The following is a 22,636-nucleotide window of genomic DNA, read 5'->3' as shown; positions in this document are numbered from 1 at the left end:
ATGAGACAATATTTGTGTTTTAGATGTTTTAACATACCTGGCATTATATTTGTTATTCTCTTTAGTTCATTGAATTTCTGAAAATCTTGTTTTGAGACAGTCTCAAGTACAAGTAATGACTGAGTTGGGAAATATATGTTTCCCACCAATATAACCCCATCAATATAACCCATGGATACACAATGCAACCCTGATAAAGATAAAATGCATTTTCTCATGGTAAATACTAATTGAGCCTACTCTTGTCCCACTGCATCCTAATATTGAGATGAATAAGACATAGTTTCTATCTATTAGCAGAATAAGACATAGTTTCATCTATTATCTTTCTATTAACAGGATAGTACAGAGTAAAGGCAAATAAATAGATTGTCATTAATGCATCATGAAAAGGGCATAGAGGAACACATATCTCCCTGATTGTAATACCTGCATAGACTGTAGTTTATTGTGGTATTATTCATTCATTCATTAATCAAAAATATATTTATTGAACTTCTGCTATGTGTCAGACATTTTTCTCGGCACTAGGGATTTGGCAATGAACAAAACAGTCAAAACAGGCAAGATTTCCTAGAGTTTACATTTATTGTGAGTGAAACAGAAAATCAACAACTAAATATGTAACATACTGTTAGGAAATGGTAAGTGCAATGAAGATATTAAAGCCTGGAAAAGGGAAAGAGAGTAGCAGCAAAGTCCTATTTTAGACATGGTGGTTAGGGAAGGATTTTTAATGAGGCAAGTTTTCAGCAGGTATCAGAATGAAGTAAGGAAGGAAGTCATTCCAATATATAAAAAACAGCATTCCAAGCTGGGCAGCAGCAAGTGCAAAGGTCCTGGGGCAAAAGCATAAATTTGGCTCCTATCAAAATAGCAAGAACGCCAGCGTGACTATAGCAGAGAGGAGCACAAGAAGATTGGGAGGAAATGAACAAGGAAAGTTAGCCAATGGCCAGATTATATAAAAATCTTATTAAAACCATGGTAATGTATCTCTGTTTTATTGTGGCATGATGGGATGCCAATGGGGAGTTTTGAGCAAGGAAGCAATATGATATGTTTTTACTAAATTTAGGTCTAGAATGAAGCTGGTGGGTTAGATAGGGAAAGGTATCTGGAGATAGAGGAGCCTGAACTTTATTTGGAGAGACACATAATAATGAGGTGAATAGGTTCATCTGAGCTTCAGGAAGTAGGGAATAGGGTATGAAAGTGTGGCAGGCAGACGAAGTCGTGTATGAAAAGTTCAGAGATAGGAATGATTGCAGTGCCATGGCAGGACGGTTTTACCCATAGGACAGTCCTGGAGGCAGAATGCCAAGGGTCCATAAGCTTTCAAAGGCTGGCTGACCTAAAACAAACCAACAAAAAGCCTAGTTTTTTTGTTCTAAAATATGAAAGGGAGAATTTTAAAATCAAATGAATGAGTAACTAATTACATTAAAATCTAGTTAAAAATGGAATGTAGGCTCCACAAAAGTAGAAAAATGGAATGCAGGCTCCACAAAAGTAGAAATATTTTAGGTATTTTAGTACCTAAACTAGGGCCTTGCCTGTAGTAGCCACTTTTAAGTATTTACTAAATGAATGGATTTAATTTAATTCTATTAAAATTGCTATTATGTCAACCAATCAACTACAATCTCATTCAAATCTTATTTCTAAATTATTAATGTGATATATGAGTTTACTGTAATATATCTGATAAAATGTAGCTCTCCAAAAAGAATTCTGAGGGTATTTTAAAAGGGTCTGTGTCCTGGAAACCACCAAGTATTTGGAGGGTATGGTGTGAGTGGGTGAAATAGTAAGAAACGAATTTGAGGTGTCAGCAGAAGACAGGCTGTGGGCAGCTTTGCGATGCCCTAAAGAGAAGCATCAGCTTTCCCCTGGAGGAAATATGGAGCTATTATCCAATATTAGGAATGGAAGTCAGAGTCACTTGTTAAAAGGGGCACTCTGGCCCGGTGCAGTGGCTCATGCCTGTAAGCCCAGCACTTTGGGAGGCCAACGCCGGCAGATTACATGAGGTCATGAGTTCAAGACCAGCCTGGCCGACGTGGTGAGACCCCTGTCTCTACTAAAAATACAAAAATTAGCCAGGCATGGTGGCATGCGCCTGTAATCCCAGCTACTAAGGAGGCTGAGGCAGGAGAATTGCTTGAACACAGGAGGCAGAGGTTGCAGTGAGCCCAGATTGCGCCACTGCACTCCAGCCTGGGCAACAAAAGTGAAACTCCGTCTCAAAGAAAAAAAAAAAAAAAAAGCACAGAATAACAAAGCCAAACAAAAAAACATGGTGGGGGCACTCAGATTTTCACTTTGACAATAAATTTGACTGGGACAAGACTGTAATAATTGACTGTAGACAAGGTGAGAAGGCAGTTGTCACCATATGAGTGTAAAACAAAGATGAATTGATCTATGAGGTAATGCCCATAGGCATAATGAGAAAGGAAGTGATTTAAGTATCTTGAGGAGATAATATTAATAGAAATTGATAGCTAATTGGTTGAAGTAGAGAGAGGAAAGCATTACGAATGACTTTCAGGTTTGTAGCCGTATCATTAGGTGGATGGTAGTGCCTTTCTCAAAAAGGAGAATAGAGAAAATGTTTATCAAATTAATTAATTGATTGATTAATGAAATGAAGCTTCTAGCCCTTCTCCAAGATTTAGCAGCAATTAGGCCTTGGATAAATGACCTATATCTCACCTCCAGCATCTGTAAAACAAGGGCAATTATATCCGTTCAGCCTGACACACAGGACTGGTTTGAAAAACAAATGTAATAATGTATCTCCTAATTTTGAAAATATTTAACATTTTATACATACCAAATATTACTTAAGTTATGAAGCATAATTTTAAAAATAAACCCTCTGGAACCTTCTGTAAATATTTTGAAAGGGTTATTACAAATGTTGTTTAGGCAGTATGCTTCTCTCCTTTCATGTTTCATTCTCATGAATTTTATGTTTGACATTCTCTTACATTAAAAACTAGTTTTATTTAAATATATATATCCCGTAACAAGATATGACCAAGTTTTTCTTGTTTTTGAGCTTTATTAAAGTTACATTTTTTAGTCTTATCCATTTTATTTATTCAGTATTATGCTTTCATTACAGTCATAGAAGCATTGTGCACAAAAGCAAAAATAAGTAAATAAACAAAAAATAAAACTAGGAACAATCCAAATGTCTGTTTACAGGAGAATGACACCTAAATTGTGATATAGATATATTCTTCCACAGAAATATTATATAGCAGGAAAAATTACAACTGAATATAGCAATAAAGAATGTCAATTACCCACTTTGAAAAACTGCAAGAAGGTATGGAATGATAGCAAATAATACTCTCTAAATTCTATGTAGGCCAACATGGTGAAACCCCATCTATAATAAAAATACAAAAATTAGCCAGGCGTAGTGGTGCACGCCTGTAGTCCCAGTTACTCAGGAGGCTGAGGCAAGAGAATCACTTGAACCCAGGACGTCACAGTGAGCCGAGGTCGTGACATTGCACTCCAGTCTGGGCAACTGAGACTCTGTCTTAATAAACAACAACAACAACAAAAAAAAACGTAAATAAACACTTACTGAGGACAGTCTTTCTTACTAAAACAGAATACCACACTTGATGAGAGAGGATCAAAGCAAATCAGAAAGGAGATTCTTTAGTGAGAAGGATTCTATTTGGTTTTCCTGGGAGTTCTTCCTTTTACTCAATGTTTGGTTACTTAGTAACTCGGTTACCACAGCCACTAGCTGTGAGGGACTCTGTTTTCCTTCTTAGAGAAGGGATGTCTAAAGAAATACTCTATACTTAGCAGGGTTTAGAAACTAGCTGACCTGTTATTTTGTTCCACTCAGGGATAAAGGCCAATTCCATTAAAATATCATGATAAAACATTACCCAACTCAAATCATGGGGGTTTTTATCATTTCATTTCAATATGGGAGGGGGCTGCATTTTGTTGAAGGTTTTTCTTTTTAAGCATTGTGCTTTTGTACAAAATGCTTCTATGACTGTAATGAAAGCATAATACTGAATAAATAAAATGCATAAGACTAAATAATGTAACTTTAATAAAGTTCAAAAACAAGAAAAACTTGTAACTACAAATTTTCACATTCCCGAAATAAGATCCAGAGCTGTAGAACTTTATTTGTTTCTTTTTTTTATGGTAATACCTATAATTAGAGCCTACTGTTGTAGTACTAATTAATCCTATGGAAGGAATTAAGTTTTTAAAAAGCATACATGTCTATGGCTAAGAATTATTCAATTTCATTGAAATCTTTTCCTTTCTGTATCCTCAATGTTGAAGGAGTACAACATTGATTAATGCCAGCCCAAATCAACACAACTTCACTTCAACCAATATTCATTATAAAAAGGGAAAGTTTATTTCCTGGAAAGACAAAGGAGGAAGCCTTGTTTATACTTTCATCTCCATATAAACAGTATGCTCCTCATTTAAGACATAACTTTCACTAATATCACAACAGTGCTTCATTTGTCATCTATCTATACATATATAGCACATAATTATTTATATATATACATATATAGCACATAATTATTTCATCACATAATTACAATTATTATGCTTCATTTAAATATTTTATTTTGCTAGTAACCACTAATACTTCTATAACTTACACTTCAATAGGTACAGTTCTAAGAGCTTTGCAGTTAAACTTTGCAATCTGTGAAGTAGATACTCTCATTATGAGCATTTTGCAGATGAGAAAACTGAGGCCCAGAGAGATTAAGTAATGTGATAAAAGTCACACAGTTCATAAGTACAAGAGCTGACATTCAAACCCACAGAACCTGGCTTGAGTGTCAATGCTCTTAAACCTTAATCTATATGGTCTGCACTAACCTGCTATATAAAATGAAGTCACTTAAAATATCAGCCTAGATAGTTAAGCTAGCAGGTCAGCCCAAAGGAGCTATTAATATTTTAAGTTTGGTTAGTTATTTTGAAAATTACTACTCAGAATCTTTTGCCTTTATTAGAGCGATACATTTGGTATTTGTTTTTTTTTCATTAGCACTGCTTATGAGACTATGACCACTTCCAACATGAGGACCATTTCTAACTATTTCTGTTTTCCGGAACCTAGTGTCTTGCCTATCACACAGTGAAAAAAAAAAATATCTGAAAAGATAAATGAAGTATTGACTGATGGAACAAATTGGCAAATTAAAGGAAGTGTTGAAGCAAATGGATGTTTTAGATGAAAGTTTTGTTCTCAAGAAATAATAAAATAGTTTTCTCTGAATTAAAGACATGATCAGCTTAATCTATTTCACTGAATTATAAAATTGATCATTAATTTAATTATCTTAAGTCTATCATTTGTGCCCTTGTGTAATAAACTACCAGAGATTATTCCTGTGATTATTTTAAAAGGGTCCAAAAATTAAACTGGAAAATTTGAGTCCACAGCATTTTGATAACAACATAATGTTGTCTAACATTGCTTTTCCAAACTTGTATTCAAAAATGAACATTTTCAGCAGGTATATACCATACCAAAATACTACAATATATTTTGAAATTTACTAAGTGGCACCATTGAAAACAAGTTCGAAGGGTATATTTTCAAATAAAGAAGCATTTAAAACATTTGCTTAAAATTAGTGAAACAGAGTCAAATTTTAATCCTTACAATATTATTAGAGAAAAGTATAAGTATTTATAAGTTTCCTATCTTTATCACTGGTCTTGCCCCATTGGTAGGTCAAGAATCTGACTTACCTCTCTCACATGTATTCCATACCATCACATATATGGAAAACATGAGAGAGGTAAGTCAGATTCTTACCCCACCAATCTCCATATAAAAATCTGGGCCAGGCCAGGCACGGTGGCTCATGCCTGTAATCCCAGCACTTTGGGAGGCCAAGGCAGGTGGAACACCTGAGGTCAGGAGTTCAAGATCAGCCTGACCAACATGGTGAAACCCTGTCTCTACTAAAAATTCAAACATTCGCTGGGTGTGGTGGTGCACACCAGTATTCCCAGCTACTTGGGAAGCTGAGGTGGGAGGATCACTTGAACCTCTGAGGTGGAGGTTGTAGTAAGCCGAGATAGCACCACTGTACTCCAACCTGGGAGACAGAGCAAGACTCCGTCTCAAAAAAAAAAAAAAAAAAAAGTCTGGTCCAGTTATCAACATGGTACTGGTTTTTCTTAAATTAATATTTACTGGACACCCGTGATACAAAGGCATGCACTAAGTGCTCTGTAATAGCACACTGCATGTATATGATGTGCTTCCAGTATTCACAAGTATTGTCTTGTTTTGAGTTACAATACAGGCAACTTTGATGTCCTTCTGCCAGTATCAAGTGTGGACAGTGAGGCCCTGTGTGGGTTAATTTACTACCCAAACTTACAGACGTGGTGGCAGAACTGGGGCTACAAAAGCACTAATAGTAATAATAAAAAGGAGAGAGGGAACAGGCCAGCATGATCCTCGTGGAAATAGCCCATCAAAAGGTTCTGCTTCATAAAAGTCTTCATTTAAAAGCAATGTTAAATGGCTTGGTCATACATGGAATGCACACAAAACTAGCTTTATCATCAAGGGTTAAGTTTCTTTTGATTAATATAGACCGACTTCCTAAAATAATACTGTTTTAAAATATGGTTGGTGTATTCTTATATCATGCTTTTCTCTCTTCTTGCTTAAATTTAATTGAAAAAACAAGCTTCACAAAAGGCACCCTAGGAATAAATAGGGTATGTAATGAGCAACCATTATACATGATTTTTTCACTCATGTGGAACCCCTATAACCCACTAATGAGTTCACCACTTGTGAGGTACTAAGGCCCTTTGTTTCAACTAGGTTAATCATATTTTATGGCCAACCATTATGTCTCTTCTATTCATGTGTATACTCTTTCATCGCTAGGTAAAGTGTTCATACTTTATGGTCCAATTTATTATTTGGCTGCATCTGAAAATCAAGCTTATATGAATATTTTGTTTGATATGCAAAATATACTAAAGTTTCTATTACTTTCATAAACATACAATAAATTGTATAAAAAGGCAGAGTTTAGGAAAAGAAAGTTGGGGAGTTCCCAAGCTTTCTCATACTAAGTATACAAAAATTCATTTAGCTCAATATTAATGACAATAATGGCTACTATTTATGGAATACCTTCTCTGTGCCTTACTCTTTATATATTTATTGTTTCACCTAACCAAGTCTTTAAAACGGTTGTATACAATAGTTATCTCCCTTTCACAGCTGAAGAAACTGAGGTTCAGCAAGCATAATTTTTCCACGTCACAGAATGGCAAACTTAAGCTTATATTTCATCCTGAACACACTGCCTACTACATCATAGCTGTTGTCTATCCTCACTCCTTCCATTGTATCAGACCAATAGGCTGAAACTCTTAATTCTTATTCCATCATCTCTCCAGTTCATTTAATCAGTTATTTATTCAAAATACATTTATTGAATACCTACCACAGGACAGACGTTGTTTTAGGAACTGAGGACATAAAGTTAACAAGACCAAGTCCTTGCTCTCAAGCATTTATAGTGTCAGGACAAAGTCAGGCAACAAGACATAAACAAACAAGATAATTTCAGAAAGTGATAAGTGCTGGAAAGACTGACAGAGTGAAATGATAGAGAATATGGGAAGGGGGGGCTGGTGAAGTGGGGAGTGTCTATTTTAAATGGAGAGACCTTTTTGAGGAGATGACATCTGAGCTGGACTCTGAATGATATAGAGAAGACACCAGGTGATCTGGGGCTGAGTGTTCCCATCAGAGGGAACATCAAGTGCAAAAGCCTAAGGCAGAAACAAATTTAGTATGTTCACAGAATAGCCAGAATGCCATTGTGGATGGAATTTACTGAGCTGCCATGAAAGTGGTAGGAGGCGAGATGGGGTTCAGGAAATAAGCAAATATAGAGCCTTATTAGCCCTAGTAAAGTTTGGTTTTATTTTAAGTGCAGGGGAAGCCACTGGAGTATGTGGGAGTCCCCCATTCTTACCACCATAGGTAATTCTGCCTCTAATTACAGCCAGTTGAACTAGCTCATTTTTAACAGATTTCCTGCTTCTCATACCTCTAGCCACTGTCTGTTATTCTATTGTGATGGAGGAAATTCTCAATCACCCAATTGGAATCTCTTCTCTTTCCCTTGGATTTTCCTGACAAATGTCACCTCCATGTACTGATACCAGAGTCACATTAGCTTGATATGCTGCCCTAAGCCTGCCCTACCACTCATGAAAATTATCTTTACCTTCTCAGCTCCGATGCTGATCATCTCAGCTAGATGTTAAGGGAAATCTCAAGGGGGTAAAAGTGGATGCCACTTGCTTTAAAGTATAGTAAACTGACACTACTTATTGGATCCTATAAGAAATATTCAAATTTTGAAAGAGAACTCATGTTAATCCAAATGATTTTTCAATCTGTAGGTATCATAACTGTAAGAAAGTGACTTGAATTATAATCAGGTGACTTGGGATCATGACAAGATCCCAACCCAGGTGTCTCCAGGGCTAGCCCTTCTAATTCAATCTGCTTTTCAAAGTTTCTTGACTTTCTTACCTTCTAAAGGGTTATTTAAAAGTTCCCAAAATCTATTCTAAATACTTGTGTGTATATAGAATTTATCTATCATGTATGTATACACAATTTATTGTGTATAAATCTATACATACAAGTTTATACTCTATATGTACAAGGATGTGTATATATATATTTGTATGTATATATTTATACTCAATAGCTGTACAAACCATTTCTAGAGAGAATGTGTTCTAATATGTTATTTCAAACTTCAATATTAATTACATTTTGAATCCAAAGGTAATTAACAGAAAAGATTCCAAGTGATTTCAATGGTGTTGAAAAGTAGTTGCAATCATGTGTTTAGTATTTTGGCCATAATTCAGTCAGATGAAAAAGCCAGAAAAAGCAAAGATAAATAGATAGATAGATAGATAGATAGATAGAGATAAGTAGTGGTCTCCTAATTTCTTTAGTATTTTATATAAAAATTATCCTTTAAAAATTTTCATACAGGCATGACTTCAGAAATTCTACTTCTCTTACACCTAATATTAGGAAGTAGCTTCAGTGACATTTGAGGATAAATCAAATAAAAGAGAGACATAGGACTCAGGAGAAATGAAATTAGCCCAGGTACCATAATCTGAATGCTTCTGTCCCCCTAAAATTCATATGTTGAAAACCTAATCACCAATGCCGTAGTATTAGAATGTGGGAACTTTGGGAGTTGATATAGTTTGGATATTTGTCCACGCCCAAATCTCATATAGAATTGCAATCTCCAGTGCTAGAGGTGGGGCCTTCTGGGAGGTGTTTGGGTCATGAGGGTGGGTCCCTCATGGCTTGATGCTGTCTTCACAATAATGGATAAGTTCTCACAAAACTGGTTGTTAAGTGTGTGACACCTTCCCCTCCACTCTCTTTCTTGCTCCTGCTTTCGCCATGTGAGATGCCTTCTCCCCTTTTGTCCTCCACCATGACTAGAAGCTCCCTGAGCCTCCCCTGAAGCTGAAAAGATGCTAGCACCATGCTTGTACAGCCTGCAGAACTGTAAGCCAAATAAATCTTTTTTCTTTATAAATTACCCAGTCTCAATTATTTCTTTATAGCAATGCAAGAACAGCCTAACACAGAAGTGACTAAATGATGAGGGCAGAGCCCAAATGAATGGCATTAGTACTCTTATAAAAGAGGACCCAAGGAAGCTTCCCCAGCCCCCTGCTTCCACTATGTGAAGTTACAGTGAGAAGACATTGTCTATGAAGAAAGCAAGCCCTCAACAGATATGTAATCTGCCCATACCTCGATCTTGGACTTCTTGGGCTCTAGAACTGTAGGAAATACATCTGTGTTGTTTCTAAGTCACCCAGTTTGTTGTGTTTTGTTATAGCTGCCCAAGGGGACTAAGACACATCTGGTGTCTTTTATTATAAGGGGCTCCCCTCATGAACTCTTCCAAACATAATTAATGCCCAAAGGCCCCACCTCCAACTACCATCACACTGGTGGTTAGGGGTCCAACTTATGAATTTGGGGCAAGCACAATTCAGTCTATAGCACTTGCAGATTCAAGTTAGGGGACAGGGATAGTATAGACCTGACTTCTGGGTGACAAGAGGAGCATCACAATTATATTGTAAAAAGATCATAAGGGATGGGCAATCTTGTAACCATCTTGAAAAATACAATATACCACTTTATGTGTGGATGTATATATACATGTACATATACATACACACATATGTAGGTGCACATATTCTGTAACTACATTAAATAAGAGAGCCTAAGGGTAGCTCTAATAGAAGTGAGCACACTTAGTGCTCATATGTTGGCCTCTGAATGTCACTCTTCTTTATAAGGAACCAGGGCTTCTTGGGGAAATTGCAGATCCAAGAGGTAGGGCAGGTAAAGCACAAGATGAAGATGAGTCTAGAACCTTCTGTGACAGGAAACAAAGAATGATGTGGGCTGCCAAAAGAACACAGACTTCAGCTTGAAGGAGTTCCACTGGCCAACTCTGCAACCATTTTAAACATCAAAATGAATAATGATAGTAACTAGTAACTGATTATAACCCATTGAATTAAGTAAGAGAATAAAAACATTTAGTGAGGAATAGGTTATGTACATAGTTTCAAATTATCTCCCCATGCAAATGCTACGTATTTACAAAAAGAGAAAAGGAATTTCACAATGAAGGCTGGCATACATCATCTTCATCAAATGATCACAGTGAACATAGTCATTAATGGGACAAATTAAAATTCAACAGTACCTGATAGGATGCAATGAGAAAAAAAGAAGGATCTCTTTTGTGATACTCCTGCAAAAGTTAAATAATTTCTATCAAATTGTGAGGAAGCATCAGACACCCAGAACGAGGAATCGTTACAAAACAACTGCCCTGTCGTTTTCAATAACTTTGACAAGGTTTGACTGTGTCCCCACCCAAATCTCATCTTGAATTGTAGATCCCATAATTCCCACATGTTGCAGGAGCGACGCAGGGAGAGATAATTGAATCATTGGGATGGTTTCACCCTTACTGTTCTCGTGGTAGTAAGTCTTACAAGATCTGATGGTTTTATAATGAGAAGTCTTTTTCTTGGTTCTCATTCCCTGTTGTCTGCTGCCATGTAAGACATGCCTTTCACCTTCTGCCATGATAGTGAGACCTCCCCAGCCATGTGGAACTGCGAGTCCATTAAACCTCTTTTTCTTTATAAACTAACCATTCTCAGGTATGTCTTTATCAGTAGTGTGAAAACAGACTAATACAAGTGTCAAATTCATTAATGTCAAAGAAAGACTGAAGAACTGCTCCAGACTAAAGAGGACTAAAATGATATGACAATTAAATGCAACATGTGATTCTGAACTGGATATGTTTGCTGTAAAGAACATTATTAGGACAACTAGTAAACTTGAACAGAGTCAGAAAATTACATGGTAGAAATGTGTCAGTGCTGAACTTCTGACTTTGATGATTGCATTGTGTTGATATAGGAAAATATCCGTGTTTATAGGAGACACAGTAAAGAATTCTGTGTGATGGGGCATCAAGGCGGCAACTTACTCTGAAGTGGCTCAGAAAAGGGTTTTGTTTTTATTTTCTGTACTCGTACTTTTTTTAAAGTGAAAGATTGTATCAAATTATATTTTTAAAAACTACACATGGTTTAGTGTCACATCAGAATTTCCAGACATAATAACCACATGCCTTCCACCTTTTGGTTTTTTATCTCACCTTATATCTTGTACGTAACACTTCCCTGGCAATGACCACCACCTGCTTCAGTTGCAGAGCTGGCCAAATCACTCATCATTTTCCAGGAATATTTTCATCTCTCCTCTCTCTTAGAAAATTTCTTTACATTCTTTATGACCCCTTGAGATGTCCACTCTCCTGTAGAACCTTTTCAATTCTCCTGAACACATTTACTTAGTCACCTATTCCCACCAGTTTTGTACATTACCCTAATACAGTACATGTAGTGAAGGAAAGGCCTGTGATGTGTGATGTATTTGTCTTTCCATTCCCATGATCCCTAGAATATAGGAGAATTCCAACACGTTGTGTTGAACGAGTAAACACTAAACTAATAAAGTGTCAAAATTGTTTGTTAGCATTTTATTCAATAGCAGTTCTATTATAATTTTTAATCAGTGATATCACACAAACCTGTGTATATAACATATTTTTGAGAGATTTTAGTGGTTCTATTATACATGCATAACATTATGAGTCCTTTCAGATTATTTTTTGAGTAGAATGAGGAGAGAAGAGGAAAAAAAGGAGGGAGGGAGAGAGGGATGGAAGGAAGGAAGAAGGGAGGGAAGGCAAGAAGGCAGGAAGGCAAGAAGGCAGGAAGGCAGGCAGGAAGGAAGGCAGGAAGGCAGGAAGGCAGGAAGGAAGGGAAAAAATGAGAAAGCATACATACTGTTAAATTTAGTGTAATCCAGTCGCAAAATAAGTGAATTATGTCCATTTCATTAGGAGGCTGAAGTAATTTTGAATACAAAAACTTCAGTGAATTGGTAGGACTTAGCATCATCTCTAACATCTGGTCTGCAAAGCTGCCTGGCCAAAGTAGACAAAACATCCACTTTAGGGTAGTCAAAACTAGATGTGACCCCCAACTCTGCCACTTTTCTGATATCTGATCTTGGACAAGTTAGTTAATCTCTATGATTCTCAGATTCCTCATCTATTAAATGGAAAAATACCATTAAATCTATCAGTTTATTGTGGAGATTAGAGGAAATTTTTTAAATAAAGACCATAGCATTATTCTTGGAATATCTGAAGTCCCTAGAAAGTAGAAGCTATTAATTTTATATCTCTAAAATATTGATGCTCTATACTGTCCAATAGAAAGGCTGTCACTTTGTTATATTTTACTAATAATTAATACATTAAAATAAATATTGTAATTATGAGGCAGCAAAAACTTCTGAATAATCCAGTGATTTCTTCTTTATCTATAAAATGTTATGTTTATGATTACAGGTTTTGTTTTCAATTTGGTTATTTTCCAAGTCAGATGAATTTTCAAGTTAGTTGTATATGAGGAAAGAAAATTGGACATTTTGCACATATAAAGCTTCTTTGGTTTGACAAGTTGAGAGGTATATTGTGCTTAGTTCTCAGGATCATTTTCTTACTTTCCAGACAAAAGGTTTTCTGCTGCTAATCTGTCAGTCTTAAATCTCATGGGATATGCTCTCTTCAACCCTCCTCTCTCGTTTTTTGAGTAAATAATTATCTGATGTTTTCCTTCTAATGCATACATTGCTCTAAATCAAAGCTCTCTAAAAGAAAAAATTACATGGAAATGAATGACCTAGTAAGTATTAATGGTATTTTGAAATAATAAACAGCAGCTATAATGGCTTTTAGCCAAGTCAAACTAAAAAAATAAAATAAAGTAGAGGTTACCAAGTTCAGACTGATGTTATTTTTCACATCACTTCTCTTAGAGTTAGAAAACCCATGAGGAATAACAATAAAGTCCCCCAAACCTGAGGCAACAAATGAATTAGAAAAGTAAGACCAAGATATCACACTTTTAACTTTAAGGTCAACGAGAGTAAGAAACCTAAGCATATAAATCCACTCAAAGTCTCTATTTGTGTGGGTTCCTTTAACTCTTAATACTGTGTGTGAATTTCTATGGTGTTCATATCCACATCCTTCACATGAATCGCTGAAGGAGTTTTTGTATAGCATCTCCTTCTGTATTCACTCTAAACAAGTCAGCAATCACTATTCGCTCTTGAGTTTGAAGAACTTTCTTTGTACATGCCTTGAAAAGTGTTGTATAAAATTGGAAATTTCCAGAGTGTTATTTATGTTCAAGGACAGATTCAAACAACGAGGAGACACCAGGCTTGGATGAGTCTTCGAAAACAAAGGCAACCTATAATCCTGTATGACAAAAGGACATTATTTGGAAAATGCTGTGCATGGATGAATCACAGAACACAGAATTACCAATGTAATTATCACTGATAAGCCCCCTCCTCATGCTCTGTGCCCATATTGCTAGGGCTTTAACAGTGCTCAAGAGCTATATTTTGCACTGTGGATTTCAGAGAGCCCCTAACAAGTCACCCATATTTTGGAAGCAGTGAGCAGGAGGATTAATGAGTTCCTTAGGCCCCCTCCTCTGAATGAGTATTTATTGATTCTGACAGAGGCATAGTGAAGTGAATGATAGAGGGTAGAGTTGCATACCCTCATCTGGCTCTCTGACTTAATTTGTTTGTGAAAATGGATTAAGACTGATGGCAAATAAGCCTGTGCAGGGAAGACAGGACACAGAAAACTATAATGGTCACAGAAGGAGAGAGCATTGACTAAAAAAAAAAATAGTTTTTAGCTGGGTGCTATATTTATAATCTAGGATTTTAGGCATACATAAGCTATTTTAATATCATGCATATGAATATATTCACAAAGTTATATGCAGTTTACAACCTTTAAAACAAGGTTTTCCTAACTTACAGCACTGTAAGCTCAATTTCATGTACCTGGGTGTGAAAAAAAAATCTGATTGTGTTCTTTTGGTCTCATACATCATCACCAATAAAAGAGATTTCTGGTGCTGGACCACAGATGGCACCTTTGTTAAAGATGCATGAAGTCAATGGAATAGACCTGATTTCTCTACAGCTGTGTAGGCTCTGGAGGTCTGACGGTAATAAGCATTTGTCACTTACATGATGCATAAATCATTCAGAAGGGAAGATACAATTAAGGGTGGGGGTGTCTGTTGCCTTTTTTGTTTTGTTTTGTTTTTGCTCAGGTGTGCTGTTGACCAGACCAAAATTAAGGCTAAAAATGAAGTGTTATTAGTATAATCTCATTCCACATGACTTTTATCCTCTTTTGCTTTGATAGAGTAAACAGCTGTAGTTTGAAGACTACGGTCAACTAGATCTCCATGTTGCTGTATTCTTCTACTAGTTTCCTAGGCCATGATAAGAAAGAACCACAAACCAAGTGGCTATAAACAACAGAAATTTATTGTCTCACAGTTCCGGAGGCTAGAAGTCTTAAAGCAAGCTATTGGCAGGGCCATCCTTTCTCCAAAGTATGGAGTTAAGAACCTTTACTTTCCTCTTCTATCTGTTGGTATTTGTCAGAAATCCCTGGCATTTCTTGTGTTGTAGATGCATCATTTCAATCTCTGCCTCTATTGTCACATGGCTATCTTTTACCTCAGTGTCTCATTTGCTGTGTTGTTTTCTTCTTATAAAAACACCAATTATATTGTATTAAGGCCCATTCTACTCCAGTATGGCCTCATCTTAATTACGTCTGCAAAGACCCTACATCCAAATAAATTCACATTCTGGGATGCTAGGTTAGGACTTCAACACATCTTTTTCTGAAGGACACAATTCAACCCATGGCAGTTCTCAATTGATTTTCCTAAACCTAGTGTGTTTTGGAGGATATATTTACATGTAAGAGGGTGAGAAGCACATGCCAACAAGGAGAAAAATTGCAATAGTACTTAAAGTTATGTTTGAATTTCACTGACTCTCTTACCTTCTCAATCTAATTTTAGCATTCCTTTGTTAGAATTTTAAAACTTTAGAATGTTTGAAGAGCAGAGCTTCCTCGTTTGTGATTTGTTTGACATAGTTTCTTTTAAAAATTACCTGGAACTAGTTATTCTGGTTTACCAACTAACTGCTAATGAATTAGCATACATACCTCAAACCCTGTCTTTGATACAGATTAGTTTTAGATAGGCTTGCAACTAAGGCTATAAACCAAATCCCTACTATGTGTCAGGCCCTGGGTAATAAACTTTTTATCCAACTCTCTGCAAAATCCTATTCCATTAGTTATTACTCTATCAATTTTACATATAAGTGGATAAGCTAATGATAGTTATGTGAGGCCAACAACTTCTTAGAAAGTGTTAAATGCAGCAAACCTACCTTTTGAATTTTCTCTTAAGCCAAAAAACTGGCTCAGCTAATTTTTCCTCTCTGACTTGACTGGTTCTTTTGGTATGACATATGTATTGACTCATTACAATTTTACACCCAAGCTGTGCTTATTATAGACGGGAAAAATTTGCCCTTAATTTACCTTCTGGAACATTTGTTTGTCTACTACTCTTTTTGAAGGTATACATAAAAAATTTTCTGCCTATTTTCAATTAAAAGGGATACAATTTTATTTTGCTTTAAGGTAGAGAACAAACTCAGATTGAAGTCATTATAATATGGCAATATATATCTTTACCTGATATAAACAATATTTACTTCAATTCAATTGACACAAACCTCTTATTTTAGTGTTATTATGAGCACAGTATTTTTAAGACAATAGTCTCCCACCTCCTACGTTAACCAAAACCTGAGGAAATAACTGACTTTGTTCTAATATCAAAACTTAGCTTTTATCTAGTGTAATATTCTCCTTTTAAAAATCTCTTTATTTTACTCTTCTCTGCTTATGACCTGTCACTACACAGAACCAAGAGAAGGCCCTGTTTGTTTCTACCTGAAGCCCATTACACATTAAATGAGATTCAGACACCCTTTCATAGAACATGAGATGCTGCCTGATATGAACTCAGTTCATCTGTGCTGGTGCCAGCCACATTCCACAGCACCACATTAGCCTCCTTGCAGTAGTTACTACAAGAACAGATTCTTTTCCTCCTCAGATCCTCCGTGTATGCTGCTCCCTTAGCTCCTCCATGGCTAGCTCCTTCCAATAATTCAGAAGCATGTTTGGAATGGAATGGGTGCTCATGGATGCTGTGATAAACTGGATGTCCATGTCCCTTCAAAATTGTTATGCTGAAGTCCTAATACTCAACGTCATGATATTTGGAGTTGAGGGTATTAGGAGGTAATTGGGTTTAGAGGAGGTCACGAGGGTGGAGTTTCCTCTTATAAGAAGAGACTGGCGAGCTTGCACATGTTATTTCTCTCTCTCTCTCTCTCTCTCTCTCTCTCTCTTTCTCTCTCTCTCTCTCTCTCTCTCTCTGTCATGTAAAGACACAGCAAAAAGATAGTCTCTGCAAACCAGGAAGAGGGCCCACACCCAGAACTTCACCATGTTGGCACCATGATCATGGATTTTCAGCCTCCCTAACTATGAGAAATAAATGGTTGTTTAAGCTGCCGAATCTATGGTATTTGTTATAGCAGCCCAAGTTAATTAAGACAGTTACCTTCTCTGTTTCCTCTTTTTAAGTCAAGTTCTCCATGTAATTTTCCAACCTCCTGCCTTATTTATTTCCTTAAAAGCACTTAACATCCTTAATTATTTATTTATTTCCTGGTTACTACCAGTTTTCCCTCTAGACTGTAAGGTCTGTGAATGTGCAGAATTACTTTTTTCTTGACCATAATACACTATCTATAATATCTATTTCATTGCCTGGTATATATTAGCTATGCATCAAATAATTGTGGAAAAATATAAATAGGCATTTAATACTTGGATTCACTCTGAAGTCTTGGAAGATGTTTTAATTGACACATAATGATTATGACTATTTCTGGGTACATGTTATATTTTGATACATGCATACAACATGCAATGATCAAATTTTAAATATTATTTTATCATGATACACTTATTATTATATGAAAGAAATCAAGAAATACCAAGATATTAGATGTTGTGCTTTTGTTTTATTTTTATGTTGCTTTTTTCATGACACTGAGACTTTAGGAGTTTTATAGTTAATTGTCAGCTCTTTCAAAGACAATATTTAACAGCACTTCTCCATCATTATTTTGTAAAAGTAACAGAAACATCCACACAGACATTCTGTTTGTGTCTCATATTTTACATGGATTAATTGGGAACCTAAAAGACAAAGCTAAACTTAATAGTAAATTTCAAAGCATAAACTTTAAAAAGATAACTCTCCTTTCTGGAAAAAAAGATAAGATATCGAGAAGAAATGTGTCACTATAAAAATTGATTATATCTCTCATAAGTTGCCACAAAATTTTAATGTTGATATAAGTACTACAAATAATGACTCAATTACATATGAAATGGTTGAATTTGTGGCTACTGTCTTTATTACCATCAGTTACTGTATCAAACTGCATTTGTTTAAATCATTAACGTGATACATTGTTCTTTAAAAAAAACTCTTCATGCTAATTGTTGGATATTCTTAAAACCTGTTCATGACCTAGCCCAAAATGATATACTAAGTAATCACTTCATATATATTAAATAAATAAGTGGTCATTAAATATATGCCCTTCCATTGGGAATTGGGCTATACATATCCATTCGGTGACCTTTCCTAAATATTACCTTCACCCCATAGAATAATGATCAGGAGAAGGGGCTTTAGGGCGTCTCCAAGCTTTGACACTTACATTGCCACTTACTCATATCTTCCCATAATATGTGAATAATAATGCTTATCTTATTGGGAGTTCCTGAGACTGCCCATTAAGTGCTTTGTACATCAGTTAGCTGGTTGTTGAAACTAATCGTCAGGCAGGCAGACAAACCAGATGGCCATTTGTGATCTCTTCTAACTCCTTAATCAAACAACTCCAATCAGCTTTTTAAGAGCCTATCTGGACAGCATTCTCTAGAAACTACAGTTGATATGCAAAATGTAAATGTGTTCAATAATAGCTAGTAAAATCCCAAAACATATGCCTGACTTATTCTGCGAATACAAAATCTCCAATGGTAATTAGTAAATAATAATAACAAATCTCATTGGGAGTTACTGATAGATGTTAATGCTTTGGTATTACCTAGCTGCATTCTGATATGTAGTAGCATCTTTTGTCCAATTACGGTGTACTTTTTCTTTAATTTTACCTGCAGGGGTCACTAGTGTCAAGATCTTCCTTTCTGTTTAGATTTTGATGGGTAATTACCTGCTGGCAGGTAATGTATTATAGGAATAAGGTAATATATTCTTACGATTTACTATTCAGTAAGGAATTTATTAACATAAAGATTATGACCTAGAATATACCCTTGGGAAAATTTCATGTTGATGTGCTTTTATTTGGAAGGCGAGTCACTATGTTTGCTAGCAGAAAATAGTTGACAGAAACTTCATTTTTAACTTCTTATTGGATGTAACTGTGGAATTCAGTCAAATGACAATAAGCCAAGAAAAAAGCAACTAATTTATTCAACAATTTTAAACAGATATGTTCTTGTATGTCATAAGAAGTATGATTGTCATAAGAAAAATGGATAATGTAAACCTAGTTAATGAAACTAACTTTACATATTTTAGTAGATACATTAGTATATTCTAAATAGTAGCCTTCATTCCATTCAGGTCATTAATATAAAGGCTACAAGAGACCCTTTCTATGAATTATTTAGGTAGGAGGGTGACAATAAACCTCAGTATTTTACAATCTAATGCAAATTAAATGTTTGTAACCACATAACTCATTTTATAAATAATGATATTTATCTATGTATCGAATGTTAATTTTAAGTATGTTTTCTAATAGGTGGAAATGATCCAATTAGACTTATTGTTGACTCTGAATCTTCTCTTTGAATAAATGTTATGATACAAAGGTTAAAAACAAATTGAACTAAATCCAATCCACTTCCTTTGCTGGGACAAAAAAAAAAAAATAGTATTAGGCAAGAAGACACTTTACATGTAGAAAGTCTCTGTGCAACTCTTGACTCAGGAGAATGTTTCATCCACAGGCAATTACACCTCATCTGTGTTGGGCAGAGAACATTAAGGTAAATTCATTGCTGCTGTGTTTGTTTTTCATGGGGGAAAAATGTGACTAAAAGAAGAAAGGACATTTGGTAATTTTCCACTAAAGCTTAGATTGGCAATACAATCACCTCAGAGAGTTTATTTTGAAGAATTGGTTTGTTTTTTCCTTAAAAGCCTGAACTGACAATGAGACCATCCTAAATCCGTAAGATAATTGTGTAACTCTATGATTGTTAGGACTGGACACATTACGTTTCAGGAAAATTAAAAGAGAATTTTCAGAGTTAATTTTTTAATTCCTTGGAAATTTCTTCACAACCTTTCTCTATTTTGCAATGAAAGGCAAACACTACCTTGAAGTTTAAATGCAAGTGAATTAATTCTTAAAAAAATAAATGTATTTGTACTAGAACTGCAAATGTTTGACAGAAATTAGAGAGTGGCTCTTAAAGAAACTCTCAGCAGAAGAATGATAATTAGTTTTAAAATGTACTTCTAGTATCTTCTCAGACCAAAAGGACTTTATTTGCTGTAGCATCTTAAAGTATCTAAGGGACATTCAGGCTTGAAATATCAAGGGAGACATGTTTTACTGTAGTCCAAAAAGGAGTGTGAAAATACGATGTGAAAGACACAGTGAAATTTCCCAAATAGAAGCTATTTAGCTTGAAATCAGCTTTCCTTATTTGGAAAATATAATACATTGTGAATTTTCATAATAAAAATATTTGTATAACTGTCTCTTACTCTATGAACTTGAATATTTATTTTGGGGAAAACATATCTTATTCCACTGTTTTTAGTGGTGTGTGTTCTGGTTTGGGAAGATATGAAAATATACAAAACAAAAATTAATATCTTTTTTAAGTTTACTAAGCAGTGATGGTAAAAAAACAAATGATCCTAACTTTACACATCAAAATTGTTCTAAAAACTGGGCCTGGCAAATTATTCAACCCACTGGAAAAGAACCGTAATCAAAACATAGAACTTTATCTTGTCAATAATCAAATAAGAATTATTGGAGTCTATATTATATACTAATCTCTATATGATATAAAAGCATGAAACACACAGTTTTCTCTTAATTATAGTTTGAGAAGAAAAACACAATGAAAATAAGAATTTACTAAGAAAGAGAAGATATTCGTATCTGTGAATCACCATCATGAACAAAACATACTTGTGAAAATATTTAAGCCTAAAGTCAAGCACAGAGAGTTTATGACCTCTATAAGCTAATAATCATATGCTTATCAATTCAGCTCTCTTTTTTGAGATAAGGAAACACAGGAACATAATAGTAAGTGATTTGTTCAGTGACATAAAACAAATTAATGGTCTAGTATACTATTAAGAGTTATTATGGTGGAACTAAAAACAAATCAATCCCGATTTGGTCTACATGCTTACAGTATCCCTTGTCCTCTCTTCCTCCACTGTATTCCCTGTCACCAAAATGATCTTCACAAAATGCCTTTGATCTGTCACTCACTTGTTTAAAGACCTCTTCAAGGCTCCACGAGATCTGAACTTAAGGTTGCTTTTCTGCCTTTTTTTTTTTTTTTTTTTTTTACTACCCTGCCTGTGCCCTCTGCAAATAAAAGACAAGCGAAGCTATTCTCCAACATACACTGAATATTTTTAACACAAAATGCCTTAGTGCACACTGTCCTTTTGCCCTGTAATGCCCTCCTCCTTTCCTTTTCAAATACAAACTTATGTATTCTATGTTCTGCTCAAAAACAACTGGGGTCTTTCTTGATTTTTTATCTTCCTATTGGAGATAATCTCTCCCATGCTTAGCCCATTACACCTCTGGGGTAAACAGAGTCCTCCCTCAGTATCCAAGGGGGATTGGGTCCAGGAACCACTAGTAAGATGTTAGATGCTCAGGACCCTTATATAAAAGGCATATTATTTGCATATAACCTGTGCACATCCTCCTTTATACTTTAAATCACCTCTAAATTATTTATAACCTAATACAATGTGCATGCTATGTAAATACTTGTTATACTCTATCACTTAGGGAATAATAATGACAAGAAAACAGTCTGTACATGTTTATAACAGGTGCAGTCATCTATTTTTTTTTCTGAATATTTTCTAGCGTGGTTGGTTGAGTCCTCAGATGTGAAACCCAAGGATACAGAGGGTTGACTGTATGTCTTTCTCCCACAAGACTGAAAGTTCACTGAGGACTGGAGCCTTCTCTTATCATATTTGTATCATCTGTAGTACACTGAATGACTTATGCATATTCACAGAGAAGTAACTTATTAATAACAATCAACATAATTAAAATAGTTCACATTTATAGACACTCACTCTGAGTCAGGCACTAATCCAAGTTCTGTAGATGAAGTTAGGATTGGAAGCCAGGCTGTTGGCTCCAGGGTTCTTGTTTTTAGCAGTGTGGGCTCTGGAGTCCAGTGTCTTGGACCGAATCCTGATTTTACTACTTAATAGCTGAGTAATCTCTCTGTGCCTCAGGGCTTCCTCTATAAAGTGAAAATATTAATGGTACCTAACTCAAAGGTATTTTAATAGATGAATTAAAATAATACATTTTAAATACTTTGAGTAGTGCCTAGCACATAGCAGTGCAGAATAGCTCTATTTATTTAGTTTGTTCTAAATATTTTTTTGAGTTAATTAATTCAACTCTCCTGGGAAAAGGAGGGCTTGTCCCACCTCCTGTCAAAATCCTATTCTAACTTTAAGGACCTGCCTATAGCCAACTTTTTTTTTTTTTTTTTTTTATACTTTAAGTTCTAGGGTACATGTGCATAACGTGCAGGTTTGTTACATATGTATACTTGTGCCATGTTGG

General features: G+C 35.4%; 1 long non-coding RNA gene across 1 annotated transcript in view; it reads right to left on the bottom strand.

Moving 5' to 3' along the window:
* LOC117072568 overlaps positions 1-3,712 on the bottom strand; it is a 62,012-nt gene extending 58,300 nt beyond the window's left edge. The window contains exon 1 of the long non-coding RNA XR_004432859.1: positions 3,608-3,712. This is a non-coding gene — a long non-coding RNA (uncharacterized LOC117072568). The remainder of the gene's footprint in view (positions 1-3,607) is intronic.
* Between the last annotated feature and the right edge of the window lie 18,924 nt (positions 3,713-22,636).

This window comes from Trachypithecus francoisi, unplaced genomic scaffold (genome assembly GCF_009764315.1).
Source record: "Trachypithecus francoisi isolate TF-2019V2 unplaced genomic scaffold, Tfra_2.0 Lachesis_group4, whole genome shotgun sequence".
Lineage (NCBI taxonomy): Eukaryota > Metazoa > Chordata > Mammalia > Primates > Cercopithecidae > Trachypithecus > Trachypithecus francoisi.
The sequence above is the reverse complement of the archived record's forward strand: the minus strand, read 5'-3'. Positions and strand labels throughout refer to the sequence as shown.